This window comes from Hibiscus syriacus, unplaced genomic scaffold, assembly GCF_006381635.1.
Source record: "Hibiscus syriacus cultivar Baekdansim isolate YM2019G1 unplaced genomic scaffold, ASM638163v2 tig00000724_pilon, whole genome shotgun sequence".
NCBI classification, from domain to species: Eukaryota; Viridiplantae; Streptophyta; class Magnoliopsida; order Malvales; family Malvaceae; genus Hibiscus; species Hibiscus syriacus.
The window spans coordinates 56,427-71,957 of record NW_024061812.1 but is presented as its reverse complement, the minus strand read 5'-3'; positions in this window follow the sequence as shown (position 1 = coordinate 71,957).

Sequence of the window (15,531 nt, the reverse complement as noted above, 5' to 3'; positions counted from 1 at the left end):
AAGAAGTGAATGTTGATAGCTTGGCATGTCTGTTATGCCAAGGCAATCACCATGAATATGAATGCCCGAACAATCAAAAGTCCATCAACTATGTGGGAAGCTTCAATGGATGGAGTCAGCAGCCCAACTTCTCATGGGAAAATCAAGGAGCTTGTAATGTCATTCATCTCGCTCAGCAGCAGTATATGGATGAGCCCCCGGCCTTACGAATGAATATGCCATGGCATACTTTTAAGGGGACAACATCTTCTCTAGAGGCCACTATGCAAGACTTTATGGCAACTACAAAGGCTCTATTACATGATCACGACACATCTATTAAGATTCAAGAAGAAGTATTACAAAGTCCTGGAGCATTGTTGCAAAGTCATAATTTGTCTTTGAGAGCTTTGGAAATGCAAGTGGATCAAATTGCCACGGCATTACAAGAATACCAACCAGACAGATTGCCTAATGATACTGAAGTCACTAAGGATAAAGGCAGTGAGCAATTTAGTACATTCACCTCAGGGAGTGGCACCCAGATTTACAAAGATGCTAAGTTTGGGGGGGAAACACTCAAAGAACCTAACTATGAGATTGTGCATGAAGAATCTCAATTGCAAGAGGACTTACATTCGTTGGAGAACAAAGTTGAAGGTTCAATGAGTAAACCCAATGATGGCAGGCAAAATAATGCCACGGTAAACGAAAAACCCCCACTAGCAAAAGTTGATGACCAAAGGGAAGCTGCAGAATTATGCCACGACAATTTTGTAGGCACTTGTGAGTACTTGAAGCTCGATGAAGAAGACAAAGATGAGCTTAAGCATATTTCAAAGGAGACGGGTCAGTCTAGCTTACTTATAGTTAGACCAGGTATGAAATCTGAACCTGTGGATTTCATTGAATTTACTCATCCTAAACCCCAAGTAGCTGCCCATTTTTCTAGGCTAGAAATTGTTAAAGCACTAAGGAATAAAATGGAGAAACAATTCCCTGATGAGAAATTATTATTTGCCACGGCATTGTCGTGGTACGCTGACATTGTCAATTTTCTCGTTAATGGTGTTTTGCTTCCTTACTTGAATAGCCAGGGCAAGAACAGATTGATGCAGGATGATGACCCCTACTTCTTGAACGAATTTGCTGCCCAAGCAATTAAAAGATGTCACGGCAACGGGGAGAAAAAAAGAGAGGACTACTGTAAAGGTCCTACAAATCGGGTTCTATAGACTTACACTGAAGGTGGCGCTGTTATATATGTGGAGCATTTTGGTCTATACTGGTGCTCCAATCGAACGCGACAAAAATGCCATAATAATTCATGTTTTGGAGTTTGCATCCCTTGAACCCTTTTTAATTTATGTTTTAGAAGTTTTATTTTGTCGTGAGTGTTTGTTTGTTTATTTTTATTTGTTTTATTTTTTTAGTTTTAATTTTAATATTATTTTTTTAGGACAAAGGGTGTTTTGAAGGATGAATATGATGAAATCTCACGAGGGAACTTCACAGTCTGCTGCAAACCAATATGCCATGACAAATCTAGATGTAATTGAGGCTCTAACAAGACGCAGTCGTGGCACCTGTTCACAAGGAGATGCTCCCACATTGGGCTTATAATCTTCTAGTCATTCTGGACGAGATCTTGCCATCATTTGAGGATGCCACGACATTTGTAAATGTCACTCAGCAAGACAATACACCCAAACCAGAGGATGCTAACCCAGTCAGCATGGACTAGATGACGTCTGAAGTCATCTGTTGGGCGTATGGAGACCTCAACATCTAAGAACACTGAAGGCCCTAGCACACCAGCTGCTGAACCCAGTTCTGATCCTGACAAAAGCCCCACATCACTGAGGAAGTGCACCAGACGCAATACTACTAGCACTGCCAGCGCGACTCCACCACCATCTTAGGAAGACAAGGTACCTTGCATGGAATTGCATCGCATCACATAGCATGTAGTCTAGTTTAACTTAGTTTTTATTCAGCATTGAGGACAATGCTTCTCTCAAGTTTGGGGGAGGTAGTGTTCTTTGTAGAACATGTGTGCATGATAATATTAGCATAATGTTATGCCATGGCATCAGTAAATGGTAGGATAGTTAGATGAAATGTTTTGATGATACCTGATGAAGATGAACTTTTTAGGCTAGAAATTGAATGTAAATGACTATTGAGAATGATAGAACTGACTCTAGGGCTTGATGATTTGTGAATTATTATTACATGATTTGTATGTTCTCTATACTTAATGAACTTACAAAATTTTTATGAAAGAACTCTGGTTAGCCTTGGCATTAAAATATGGTATTATGCTTAAATGATAAATCAATTAAAAAAAAACTCCCTTATCTCTGAATTTTGTTTAATCGTGAATAAATGCTTCAGCATAGCTGTAGAGGGACACTCCTCTTTGTCGTGGCATTGCCTGGAACTCTCTTTAATAAATGGCAGCCACGTGCATACGAGTGAATGAAAGTAGTCACGGGATGACTCTGTCTGACTAGCTTGGGGGTGGAAGGTATGCTCCCTTTCACCTAGAGTGTGGGATGGTAGGTGTGATGAGCTGACTCCCTTCGTAGCAGTGTAAAAAAAAGTGAAAAAAATAAGAAAACAAATGTGTAGTAAGTGAAAAGAGAGTATAAATGTGCTTAATGAATGAGTTAATGCCGTGGCAAAACTAGGGAACTCAATTAGAAATTGCCTAAATTCGTTAAGTATAGATTAGATACAATAAATCACATACACAACACCATGAAGAATCTTGACCTAGGGAAAAGTACTTGAATTCTTGATATGTCTAGCATGTAGAAGCCGATTTTTCTGAGGGTTGAAATTCAATTTTTGTCTTGTTGTCCTACTGTTGAAATTGCCATGACATTTTGATTGTGTTAATTGTTATCCATTGCTTGTTATCCATTGCTTGAGGACAATCAATAGTTTAAGTTTGGGGGGTGTGATAACTCCGTAAAAAGACTATTTTTAAGGCCTTTTCAACTTAAGTTATTGTTTGTTTAAGGGTACATATAGGTCATTTTAGATGTATGTAGCTGCATATAATTGCATTTTTGGTGGTTATGTTATTTTATTTTATTAAGGTGCTATATGAAGAGGAATGTGTGGTTTTTATTATGTGCAGGAAATAATAAGCAAAATAGGCGAGCTGGGAAGTAATGTCGCGGCATCACACGTTGATGAAGCAGATTGTATGTGGACAGCTGGCTCTGCACGTGAAATGATGGCTGTAACAGCCTGCTAGGGGACCACTGACACCTGGAGGATAAGGTTCATGCACAACATGTGATTCTAGGGGTATTAGGGGTATTTTACACCCAACAATATCCCAACAACCTCATCATTACCCGTAGATATTTTTTATATATTACACCTCACAAGAAAGAGAGTGTGTGGAAGAAATGAGACGCATATTGTAGCAGAAAAATCATATTTTTATTTTCCCTTTTCCTTTCTTCTTCCTTGGGTTTTCCTCCATTGATAAAGCTTCAAGGAGTGGCGAGCTAGGCGCCAAGAGGAGCTAGCAAGCTAAGGCGGTTCGTGGTGGCCGAGGAGACCTCTGGTGGCGCGCGTTGAAGGCTCTTTCTCACTTCCCTTTGCTGTTATTTTATTTATTTTATTTGTGGGTTGTTGGAACGAATATTTTTGTGGATTTTTCTATGGATATTTCGAACCCCACCATGAACTAACTTATTTGGTGGTGTTGGTTTAATGGATGTTTTAACTTTTTTTTAATGGTATATTTAAGTTTATTTTGGTTCTTTATTTGCTTTGTTTATGAATGCTTCACCATATAGGCTTGTAAGAGGCATGGAAATGTCCATTTCTTAGATGAAGGTTAGGTGTTTGGAAGAATCCTAAGCTAAAAATACTTGTAAGTATTCAGAAGAAACGCAAGACAAAATCCTCATAAGCAATGGGTTATGGTATTTTCAAGGGGATTTGAACCGGCCTAGGAATATTATAACCTAATCCCTTAGATCTCGGAAGAGACTAGGATAGGATTTCAACGACTAAAAAGGGTGTCTTTATTAATAGGGTAGGCTGTCCAACATCGTTGAGTGAGAGCAGATGCCTTGGCATCCTATTCTGTTAGGTTCCTGTGAGAACATTTTAGGAAAGCCCTGTCGAGTAAGTGAAGTCCAGAAAACTTAAATATACTTGAGAAATAAGTTTAGCATCCTTAGATCAATCCCTACCATTCATTCCATTGAAAGCTTGTCACGTGAGGATTATCTTCTTTTTATTTTATTTTTTATTTATTTACTATTTTTTACCATTTTCCTTTGCCATGACATTTCCTTTTGTTACTCATACACATTTCATTTGCTTCAACATAATCATTTGTGAATACCATTAGCTATACTTAATTACTTTAGAATAGTGCATAAACTTTACTCAATATCCTTCCAATCCCTGTAGAGACGATACTCACTCATCACTTTATTACTTGAGCGATTGTGTATACTTGCACATTATTTGCGTATATTTTATAGTACTCACAACACGCGAACAAGTATACTGTGGATTAGGATGGTATTTTTTGTTTTCACGGTTGTTACTGCGTCCCTAAAGATGATGAGTTGAGACGAGTTATTCTTCAGGAGGCTCATATTAGTCCTTATACTATGCATCCTGACGGAGACAAAATGTACAATTATCTCAAAGAACGCTACTTTTGGACTGGTATGAAGAAAAATATTTCAGATTTTGTGGCGAGGTGTTTGACTTGTCAGCAGGTTAAGGCAGAGCACCAGAATCCATCTGGATTGTTACAGTCAATTAAGATTCCTGAGTGGAAATGGGAGCGCATTACGATGGACTTCATTACTGGTCTTCCTCTGACTCCTTCCAAAAAGGATTCTATCTGTGTGATTGTTGATCGACTCACCAAGTCAGCGCACTTTATCCCTATTCTAGTTAATTATTCTCTGGACAAACTAGCTAAGTTGTACATTTCTGAGATCGTTAGACTTCATGGTGTTCCGTTGTCTATTATATCTGATCGAGATCCGAGATTCACTTCTAGGTTCTGGAAAGCTTTGCACGAGGCTCTAGTTACTCGTTTGAATTTCAGTACAGCTTTTCATCCTCAAACTGATGGACAGTCTGAGAGAGTTATTCAGGTGTTGGAGGATATGTTACGGGGTTGTGTGATTGATTTCCGTGGTAGTTGGGAAGATTTCTTGCCATTAGCTGAGTTTGCTTACAATAATAGTTATCAGGCGAGTATTCGCATGGCACCGTACGAGGCTCTGTATGGACGTAGATATCGTACTCCTATATGTTGGACAGAGTTACATGATAGAAAAATTTTGGGTCCAGACTTGGTTTGAGAGACAGAAGATACTGTCAGATTGATCTGTGATCGCATGAAAGAGGCATTTGATAGGCAAAAATCATACGCAGATAAGCGACGTAAGGATATCGAGTTTGAGGTTGGAGATCATGTTTTTCTCAAAGTATCTCCATGGAAGAAAGTATTGAGATTTGGACGTAAGGGTAAGCTGAGTCCGCGATTTATTAGGCTGTATCGTATTTTGAAGAAAGTTGGACCTGTTGCTTATCAGCTTGAGTTGCCTCCCCAGCTTAGTCGTATTCATGATGTTTTTCATGTGTCTATGTTGAGGCGATACCGTCCAGATCCAGATCACATCATTCAAGTTGATGAGGTAGAGCTAAGACCTAATTTGTCATATAAGGAGGAGCCTGTTCATGTTTTAGAGTGGGATGAGCGAGTTCTTCGGAATATGCATATTCAAATGGTCAAAGTTCAATGGAGTAATCTTAGCTCCTCAGAAGCTAGGTGGGAGACATTGGAGTAAATGGAGGTTCAATTTCCGCATCTATTTTCATAAGGTAAATTTCGAGGACGAAATTTCTTGTAGAGGGGGAGAATTGTAACAACCCGGAATTTTGAAAATAATATTTAGTTGAAATTTGAGTTTTAAATTACGAAAATTGATAAATTTTGGGGACTAAATTAAAAGATTTTAAAACTTGTAGTTTATTTTTAGAGGTAAAGAAAATTCAGAGACTAAGCCCTGAATTTATCCAAGAAAAATTGGTGAGGTTTGGTATTATATACGGCAATTGGTTTCTGAAAAATCAGAAATCAATTGCTCCCAAATTGCTTTTCAATTTCCTTCCCCCAACGTAAACTTCCGACAACGATCTCGACGCCATCCGAATTTCAATCGTCGTTTTGAAACAACCATTGTGTTCGTTATCGAGTCAGGAACAATTCCCTTAAATTAATTGAGGTGAAACGTTGCCAAACGCCGGGAATTTCAAGTCAAAGTCTCGACTTTTTTTAGCATAATCGTCGAGAAAATCTCAAATTCATCGTCGATCGTTGCTCCGTTTTCGACACCTCCCGTACCATCATTTTCTTGTGCCGTTCCGAGTCCACCGGTGTCCTTCTTTTCTCCGGCGGCGGCGGCATTAGTGGAGGTGAAGCGGTCAAAGTTTCCGATTTGTTGAAATCGAGCCCTCCGCCGTTCAAAAATTTGAACCGAGCTTTGTAAGTATCTCGAAATCACTCAAAATAATTTTTAGGAATTTTTCCGTGAATTTTACGCTGCTGGAAGAGCCCTCATGCGCTCCCACGCGCCGCCACTGTGCGTGAGGAAGATCAATATGACCGATTTTACCGGTTTTTCAAAGGGTTTGACCGGTTTTACCGGTTCCGACCTGACCCGTTAACCGTTGATCGTTAACCGTTGATCGAGTGATATTTTAGTAATTATTTTGAAACTGGTGACATATTGGGAATTAATTCGAAAAGGTGCTATTTTTGTAAATTTTAAAAATGCTATTTTCGTAATTTTTGAAAAATGACATATTAGTAAATATATTAAAAATGGTGCTATATTGGTAATTAATTTTAAAATGGTGATATTTTCGTATTTTTGTAAAACAAATATATATACATATTAATTTCGTAAAATGGTTGACCACTTGAACTTTGACCGACTATTAAGCAGCCGTTAATCTTTTCCGAGAATATCTATCATGACATGTTTTGACGTTATGAATTCGTTTTTTGGGTCCTTTTTACCAAACTCGAACCCGAAAGTCTCCAAATCGTCAGTCAAACCTGTTGACTTTGATTTTGACCAAGAATTCAAAATTTCGGAAGGTCATTTTTAATCATTTTCGACATTCTGAATCCGATTCCGAAGTCTGTTTTGCAAAATTCTGACCCGAAAATTCCGAATCGAGCTTGTAAACCCAAAAATCTTAATATTTTACTATTTTGATTATTTATTTGAGAATTGGTTAAGGAATTGATTCAATAAAAATATTTTATGAAGGTACTCGTGTTTCATCTGAGCAAAGATCAGTTAGGTCTGGTCTTGTCCATTCGTTAGATCAGCCTGAACCGTGTACTACGAGAATTACCCGTAGGTTTCCGTATATTATTTAAATAATAGTTAGATTATTTATATTATGATTCAAATATGGATTTTTCTAATTCGTAGGATCTAGCGCTATAGCAGAGCGTGATCGACAAACCCAGTTATAAGCTTCCCTATCTGATTTCTCATACTGTTACAGGTGTGTTTCCCGATAGCGTTACATTAGTAATGTTTAAAATATATATATATGAATATTGTGTACCTGATATATGATTTACTGTATATTTCTGATATGATTTTTGGTTACGATATTTTATACCGATTCTCTGAATACTTATTATCCGATATCTGAATTTCTGTATACTACTAATTTGTCTTCTGATTTCCGTATTTCTGTATATGATTTCCAAATATGAACACTTTTATGTTTTAAAGAATTAATCATGGTTTTCATTCAAATACATTCATGAACATTTATGTCATGGGGGGATATTGTGGAAGGAAGTATATCTGCAGGTTCCTTGGCTGTGTGCTCAGGGCCTTACTGGTTGTGTGGGATAGGTGTATGGTTCTGGGGAACCTACACAAACAAATTGTGAAAGGATGGGGGTAGTGTTCATGTTTTCAAAATATATTGCATAAACAAAAATTTTATTGTAATATTTTAATTGTATATTTTTATACACTGTATGGAGCACACTGGGCTTTTTAGCTCATTCTGTAGTTTTTACCCTTTTTCAGATAACAGCAGACCATAAACTATCAGATTTGGCATCAAGGGAGATCAACTACTTATTTTGTACGAACTTATATCTCTATATGTTTTTCAGTTATGTTTGGTGACATGTATTTGCCATCGTTTTGGATATATATGTATTATTAACATTTTGTTATGTATTATATCTAATGTATTGTAAGATATTTTAAAGAAAAAAAATCTCTGAATGGGATATGTGAACACTTAGGTTTGGGTCTAAATTACAGACCCGGTCTGGGGGGTTACAGGACATGTGTGCTATTGGCTAGAGCATGCTGAAAAATAAAAGGTATGGTATCTTATAATTAAGGATGTCACTCACGATACAATGCATTGTTGTTGTATGAAGTTGGAGTCTGTTGGATTTCCATGTAGACATATGTTGATGTGCTGAAATATGAAAATACGAAGGAAATACCTCAAGGATGTATCATGAAACGTTGGACAATTTATGCAAAGAAAGATGTTGGATTACAAAAGAACTATAGAAATATTGAAGTTGATAATCCAACAACAATACAAGCTATGTACTCTAATCTAGCCTCTTTTTTCATGAATATATGTCATCGTTTATCACAAACATTTAAAACATTCAACGAGGTTAAAGATCAATTTGTAAAAATAATCCTCAAACTACTAAAAGGAGAAGAACTACGAACGAAGATATTTTTGGAATTGGTGATCCTATAATTCTTGAAATAAAGAGGGGAATACACAAGAAACCCAAGGGCCAAGCTTCATCATCTAACCCCACAAATGAAGATGCAACATCAGACTTGAATAAAACTCATTATTTCTTAGCTACAACATGTATACTTTCAATAAAATAGCTTTAAATGCCTATATGATGATTCATGATTGAACCCATATGTAAATGATTTACATTTAACTTACATTTGCAGTTGGTACAGAGTATTTTGAATTCAACTCCATATCACACCAGCAATTGCTCGTGGCAAGATAGACCCTCCACCCCGTTAAAGACATGCAAGCAAGAAAACAAATATGAGTTGTAATTTTTTTAACCCAAAAAAATGAAAAAATATCATTTTTTCTATCTCTATGAAAACCCACAAGCAATACACCAAAGCTTTTCAAAGGAACTTTCACCATTCACAAATTTCCAGTTCATTTCTTCTTTGTTTAAAGGAAAAATAGGGAGAAAGTTTGGGCTTTTACCTGGCATGTGACAAGCGTCGAATTTTCCAAATAAAAATAATTCCTAATTATAAAATTTATAAATAAATAAAGTAGTATAGAGAAGTATGGTCGATCCACTGGGACTAAGGAAGTTTAATAATGTTGTTTCTCGGATTGAATCAACTACAAAAAAATAAAAAGGGGATTTAAAATTAATGAAAATAAATAAATAAATATTGAATAAAATGAGAAAATAAATATAGTAGAAGAATTCAATAAAGATGATATAGCCTCAGGTTTTGCTTAGCCTCAATTTTGACCGATCATCGAAATAAAATTTTCCCTTCGTGATGTATGCTGATTACAATCAACAGAACCCAACCCCTGTAGCTAACTTTTCTCTCATGTTAATCAAAATTTCCAAGTCTATCTCTGAAATCCGATTCTTGTTAGTCTAACCACGTCTATCGTCGTTAGATCCTAAATAACTTTAAATTTTGGAAAAGTCCGACTTGAGTTATAACATCCCACCAAGAATCAAACTCGATCTTGATTCCCCTTAACGGACCGTTGCTAATTTTGAATTACGACCAACCGATCCGACTTCCAAACTTCAAGCAAAACAGTCTTCAAATCAACGTGCACCTTTTAAGTTGAATATGTAATAACTTTTCAGTCCCAGTTTCCAGAGAATCAAGAATACAATCTGAAGGTATGAAGATCAAGATTCAATTCTCACGAATGAAATTGAGTTTCACAAAAATCTTTGTCTAAGTAGAAGTTTAGCTAAGCATGGATTGCATCATGCTTAGCATTTAGAAAAGAAAATAATGAAAGAAAATAAAGAAAGAAATATAAAGATGAAAGAAAAGTAGAACTTCAATAAATAATCAAGGAAAATAAATTCTAATATGAGTTTCAACTATTGAACCTAAGGGGTATTTATAACCCCAGAGTTCTAAGCAAATAAAATAATTAAATACTAAAATAATCAAACTCAAAATCCTAAAAAGAGTTCTAATAAAATAATTAATTCTTAAATAAAATAATAATGGAATAATCAAACTAAAAATCCTAAATTAAAAAGGTTTATCACAAAAGATAAATATTTAAGTCTTCTTGTTGAATTCTTCTTCATCTTCTCTATAACCTTTCCTATGTAAATTCCAAATTAAATATTCAAGGAAATTCTGCTTGTCTTCTATAAGATGTTGAATGGACCATCAAAATCCACTAGTTTTTAGGCTAATTAATCCAACGAAGCTTCTATCCAAAAATAAACTCAAAACAAAGATAAATCGGTAATATCTAAGCGATAAATGAGAGTTAAATAATAATAAAAATATGTAATATTAAACTCTCATCCAATTCCCCCTCACTTATTCAATGTTTGTCTTTAAAAGTACATAAATTCCAATTCCCATCATTCATCAAAAGATTCACTCGAAAGTTTATGTAAAATCCCAAGTACATGCATGGATTGAAGAAATTAGACAAGATAATCAAATAAACAACAATTAACCAAATGAATAAGAGGTAGATATGCAAAGCTTTTGTTATTTGCTTGTGAGATGAAATCAAACCAAGTTTAGTTTCCTCATGATGAGCGATTGGCGGAGTGTGAGTTTTATTTTCGTCCCTTTTGTATCACTCACTCTTTTTTTCATGTGCTTATTTTTTACTCTCATTTTTTTGATTTTTTTCTTCTTCTTTTTTGGTTTTTTCTCTTTTTTTTTACACTTCCTTTTTGTGATTCTCTTTATTTTTTTAAGTCTGTAGTCTAGAATAGTCATCGAATCATTAAACTGAAAACAAGATAACAACCCAACTATCTCACCTTAGTTCTCCAATCTAAGCACATTTAAACGATCTACCGCTTACAATCGCCTCACAAAGTTACACATCTGAAAATAACATTAATCACTAGCAAAACAAGCACATGATCATATTTAAGCAACACTAAAAATTATACCACAAGGTTAAAAGCTTTCATCAAATTATTTCATCAACTCATATAAATTATTCATTCATAACAAGATCAACTCAAGCTTGAAAACAAGGGATTATGACAAAACTAACAAGTCAACCATACAATCAATAGTCATAAGAATCGAGATATCCCATCAAACCAACATGAATATATAAGGTGGAATTCTCACTCTACCCCCTCACCTAAAGAGTATTATCCCAATACAAAATAAATAAAGTAAAGGAGAAGGGATATAAATACTCCCTGTGTTTAGCTTTGGTGGGTTATCCGATTGTATATGAACATTGACCTTTATTCAAATCAACGTTGTGTCCATAATTTTGATCTCAATCAGAAAATACCTGGTGTACCCTAAAGTATAAAAAAAATAAAATAAAATAAAATAATAATAATAATATGAGTTACCTCCCATTAGAGCGCTTTTGTTTAACATCGTTAGTTGCACGACCTGGTTGAGAGTATAGGTTCTTCGAGAATGATTTCTTCGATCACACAAGCTTGATGGTTCTCATAGAAAGGCTTCAATCAATGACCATTAACCTTGAAACAAGTTCCCGAATCATATTGAATTTCAACTGTTCCATGTGGAAAACTTGAGTCACAACAAAAGGTCCTAGTCACTTCCTTCATAATTTTCCTGCAAAAATTTTCAGCTTAGAATTAAAAAGCAACACCTTTTTCCTAATAGAAAAAGATTTAAAAGAAATTCGTTAGTCATGAAATTCTTTTGTCTTATCCCAGTAGACCCGAGCACTATCATAGGTGTTCTTTTTTATTTATTTAAGCTCTTGAATATGAAGTTTTTGAGTTTCGCCAACAGTATACATCTCCATGTTGCATTCTTTAATCGCCCAGTAAGCTTTGTGTTCTAATATAATAAAAAAATGACATGGTTTGTCGAAGACTAAGCTATATGGGGACATGTTAATTGGACCTTTATAAGCGGTATGATATGCCCATAATGCATCGTTTAATTTCAAGCTACAATCCTTTCGATTCGATTTCACAATTTTATCAAGGATTGACATGATTTCTCCATTTGAAACTTCCTATTGTCCATTCATCTGCTGGTGGTAAGTCGTAGCGATTATTTGAGTTACATCATATTTCTTCATAAGTGCTTCAACAATTCGGTAACAAAATGTCTCCCACTATCACTGATTATTACCCTTGGTGTGCCACATAAAATCTTTTAGAAAATCAATGGTGGTTTTAGCATCATTATTATGAATAGCTCTAGCTTCTACCCATTTAGACACATAATCAACAGTGAGAACAATGTAATAATTCCCAAAATATGAAATGAAAGGTCCCATATAATCAATTCCCTATACATAAAAAATTTCACAAACATGAATTATTTTTAAGGGGCATTTCATTTCTTCGGCTTAAATTACCTGCACGTTGACACTTTTCAAAAGATTTAAAAAAACATAAGTGTCATGAAAATAGTCGGCCAAAAAAATCCACATTCCAATACCATATATGCAGTTCATTTTGGACTAAAATGGCCTTCACAGGAATAAGAATGACAAAATTTAAGTATAGAATTTACCTCACTTTCTGCTACACATCGTTGAATTACCTTATCGGAACAGTGTTTTAATAGATATATATATATCATCCCATATGTAGAATATGGGTTCACATTTAATTCGACTTATCTTGGAATATGATAAATCTGAAAGTAGTATTCCTATGGCCAAGTAATTTACCATATATGCATACCATGGGAGTACACCATAGGTTTAATACAAATGTTATTCAGGGAATTCCTCTTTTATCGATGCATCATCTACCATGATGGGTAATCAGCTAAGGTGATTAGTAATTAAATTCTCACAACCCTTATTGTCTTTAATTTCCAAATTAAACTCCTAAAGGAGTAAAATGCATCGAATTAAGCGTGGTTTCCCCTCCTTACTTAGCAAATATTTCAAAGCTGCATGATTAGAAAAAACAATAGTTTTAGTTCCCATATGATAAGAGTGGAGTTTTTCTAAATCGAAAACAATAGCAAAAAGTTCTTTTTCTGTTGTCGAATAGTTTCGCTGAGTCGCATCCAAAGGCGGTGATGTGTGGTTCTTTTCCGATCTATTGTCCTAACATAAATCCTACACTCTCATCACTCGCGTCACATATGATTTTGAAGGGGTAATCCCAGTTAGGTGGTTGAACTATGGGTGCTGAAATCAACATTTCCTTAAGAAAATCGAAGGCCTTTTTGCATTTTGGATTGAAGTCAAATATCTTATCCTTTTGTAATAAATTACAAATTGGTTGTGCTACTTTAGAAAAGTCCTTAATAAACCTCTGGTAGAAACCTGCATGACCAAGAAATAAATGAACTCCCTCACAATATTAGGGTATGGAAGTGAGTGAATAATGTAAGTTTTAGCTTTATCAACTACAATCGCATTAACAGAAATGACATGTCCTAGAATTAATCCTTTATCAACCATAAAATGACATTTTTCATAATTTAAAACAATATTGAGTTCAATGCATTGCTTTAGGATTTTTGTCAAATTTGTCAAACACTCATCAAAAGAATTATCGTAAACTATGAAATCATCCATAAACACTTCGATCCTTTTTTCTATGTTATCAAAAAATATACTTACCATGTACATTTGGAAAGTGGTTGGTGCATTACAAAGACTGAATGACATCCAATGATAAGCAAAAGTGTCGAATGGACAAGTAAATATAATATTTTCTTGATCTTCTAGTGCCATGGGGTTTGAAAAAAACCTAAAAAAACCATCAAGGCAACAATAGTGAGAATTTCTCGCTAAACGTTCAATCATTTGATTAATAAATGGAAGTGAAAAATGATATTTTCTAGTTAAAGAGTTTAACTTCCTGAAATCGATACAAACTCTCCACCCATTCTGAGCATGTATGAGGACTAACCCGCCTTCTGAATTCTCAACTACTATAACTCCAGTTTTCTTAGGGACCACATGGACTGGACTTAACTAATTACTATCAAAAATTGGATAAATCATATCAGTGTCGAAAATCTTTTGGATCTCCTTTTTAACCACCTCTATCATGGGAGGGTTTAGGCGCCTTTGAGCTTTCCAAGAAGGCTTGGCATTTTCTTCGACTTTGATTTTATATATGCAAGTGAAAGGACTGAGTCCTTTGATGTCAGCGATTATCGCTTCTTTGTGCTCTTTTAGGACTTCAAGTAAATCCTCCTCTTCCTCTATGGAAAGTTTGTTTGAGATGATAATCGGTAAAGTTGCTTCTTCTCCCAAAAAGGCATACTTTAAGCGATCTGGTAATTATTATTTTAGCTCAATTTCTGGTGCATGCAACATAGAAGGTAACATCTTAGTTTTTGAGGGAGTAAGACACAAATCAGAATAAACAAAGGAAATATTTTCCAACTCCCTTATTTTAGCATCGACTTCCTCTAATTCCCTACACAAATATAGGATTAATATTAGTTATCCATAATTGAAAATTAAAAGTTTAATATAAGATTATTATTATTATTTAAAATAAAAGTAATGATTTAAATTTAATCTCGAATGAAAATGAATGTTGTTAATCCATGGAATGTCTATAAGTTGAATAGTTTCATCTTCGCATGCACGACACTTGAAAATATCATTTTCATTGTGATTGCTAGTAACTAGTTTTTCCAAATATTTCAGTCATTCAACTCTCATTTCCTCTGTCTGCACAAAAAATCAAACTACTCAATATCACTACGCACATAAACTAAACTATGTGAAATTCTAATTTAACTATATCGTGAAAGTTTGTTTGGATCAATCAAAATTTTGCTTAGCTATTATATACTTCAATACGTAAATGTCACAATCGTCCATGAAGTCAACATAAAATAATTATATTACTCAAAATATATAGTTATGGTTTGAGTAATAACTTCATAATTTAAACTTCAAGTAACATACATATTTGGTTGCTTTGGTAATTTAAGAAAATTGATCGAAAATTGTGCGACATCTTTAAACAATCAACTCAATTACTCAAATGGGGATGAGACCTATAAACATGAGGAGTTTTGATCAAATGATATCATAAGTAGCACCACAAATGAGAAAATAATTTATTAAAATTGATGGAAATTCTACTAAAGTTAATGAATAAATACTTACTAAATCTTGTGCAATTCTTTTACGTTACTCATTCACACCAAGAGAGTCTAAAACATAATTTTGTTACTTCGCAACATTAACAACCAATAAAAATCAATGCTTACCACTTTCATTGTGTAAAGGCAAATAAACCTATTAAAATTA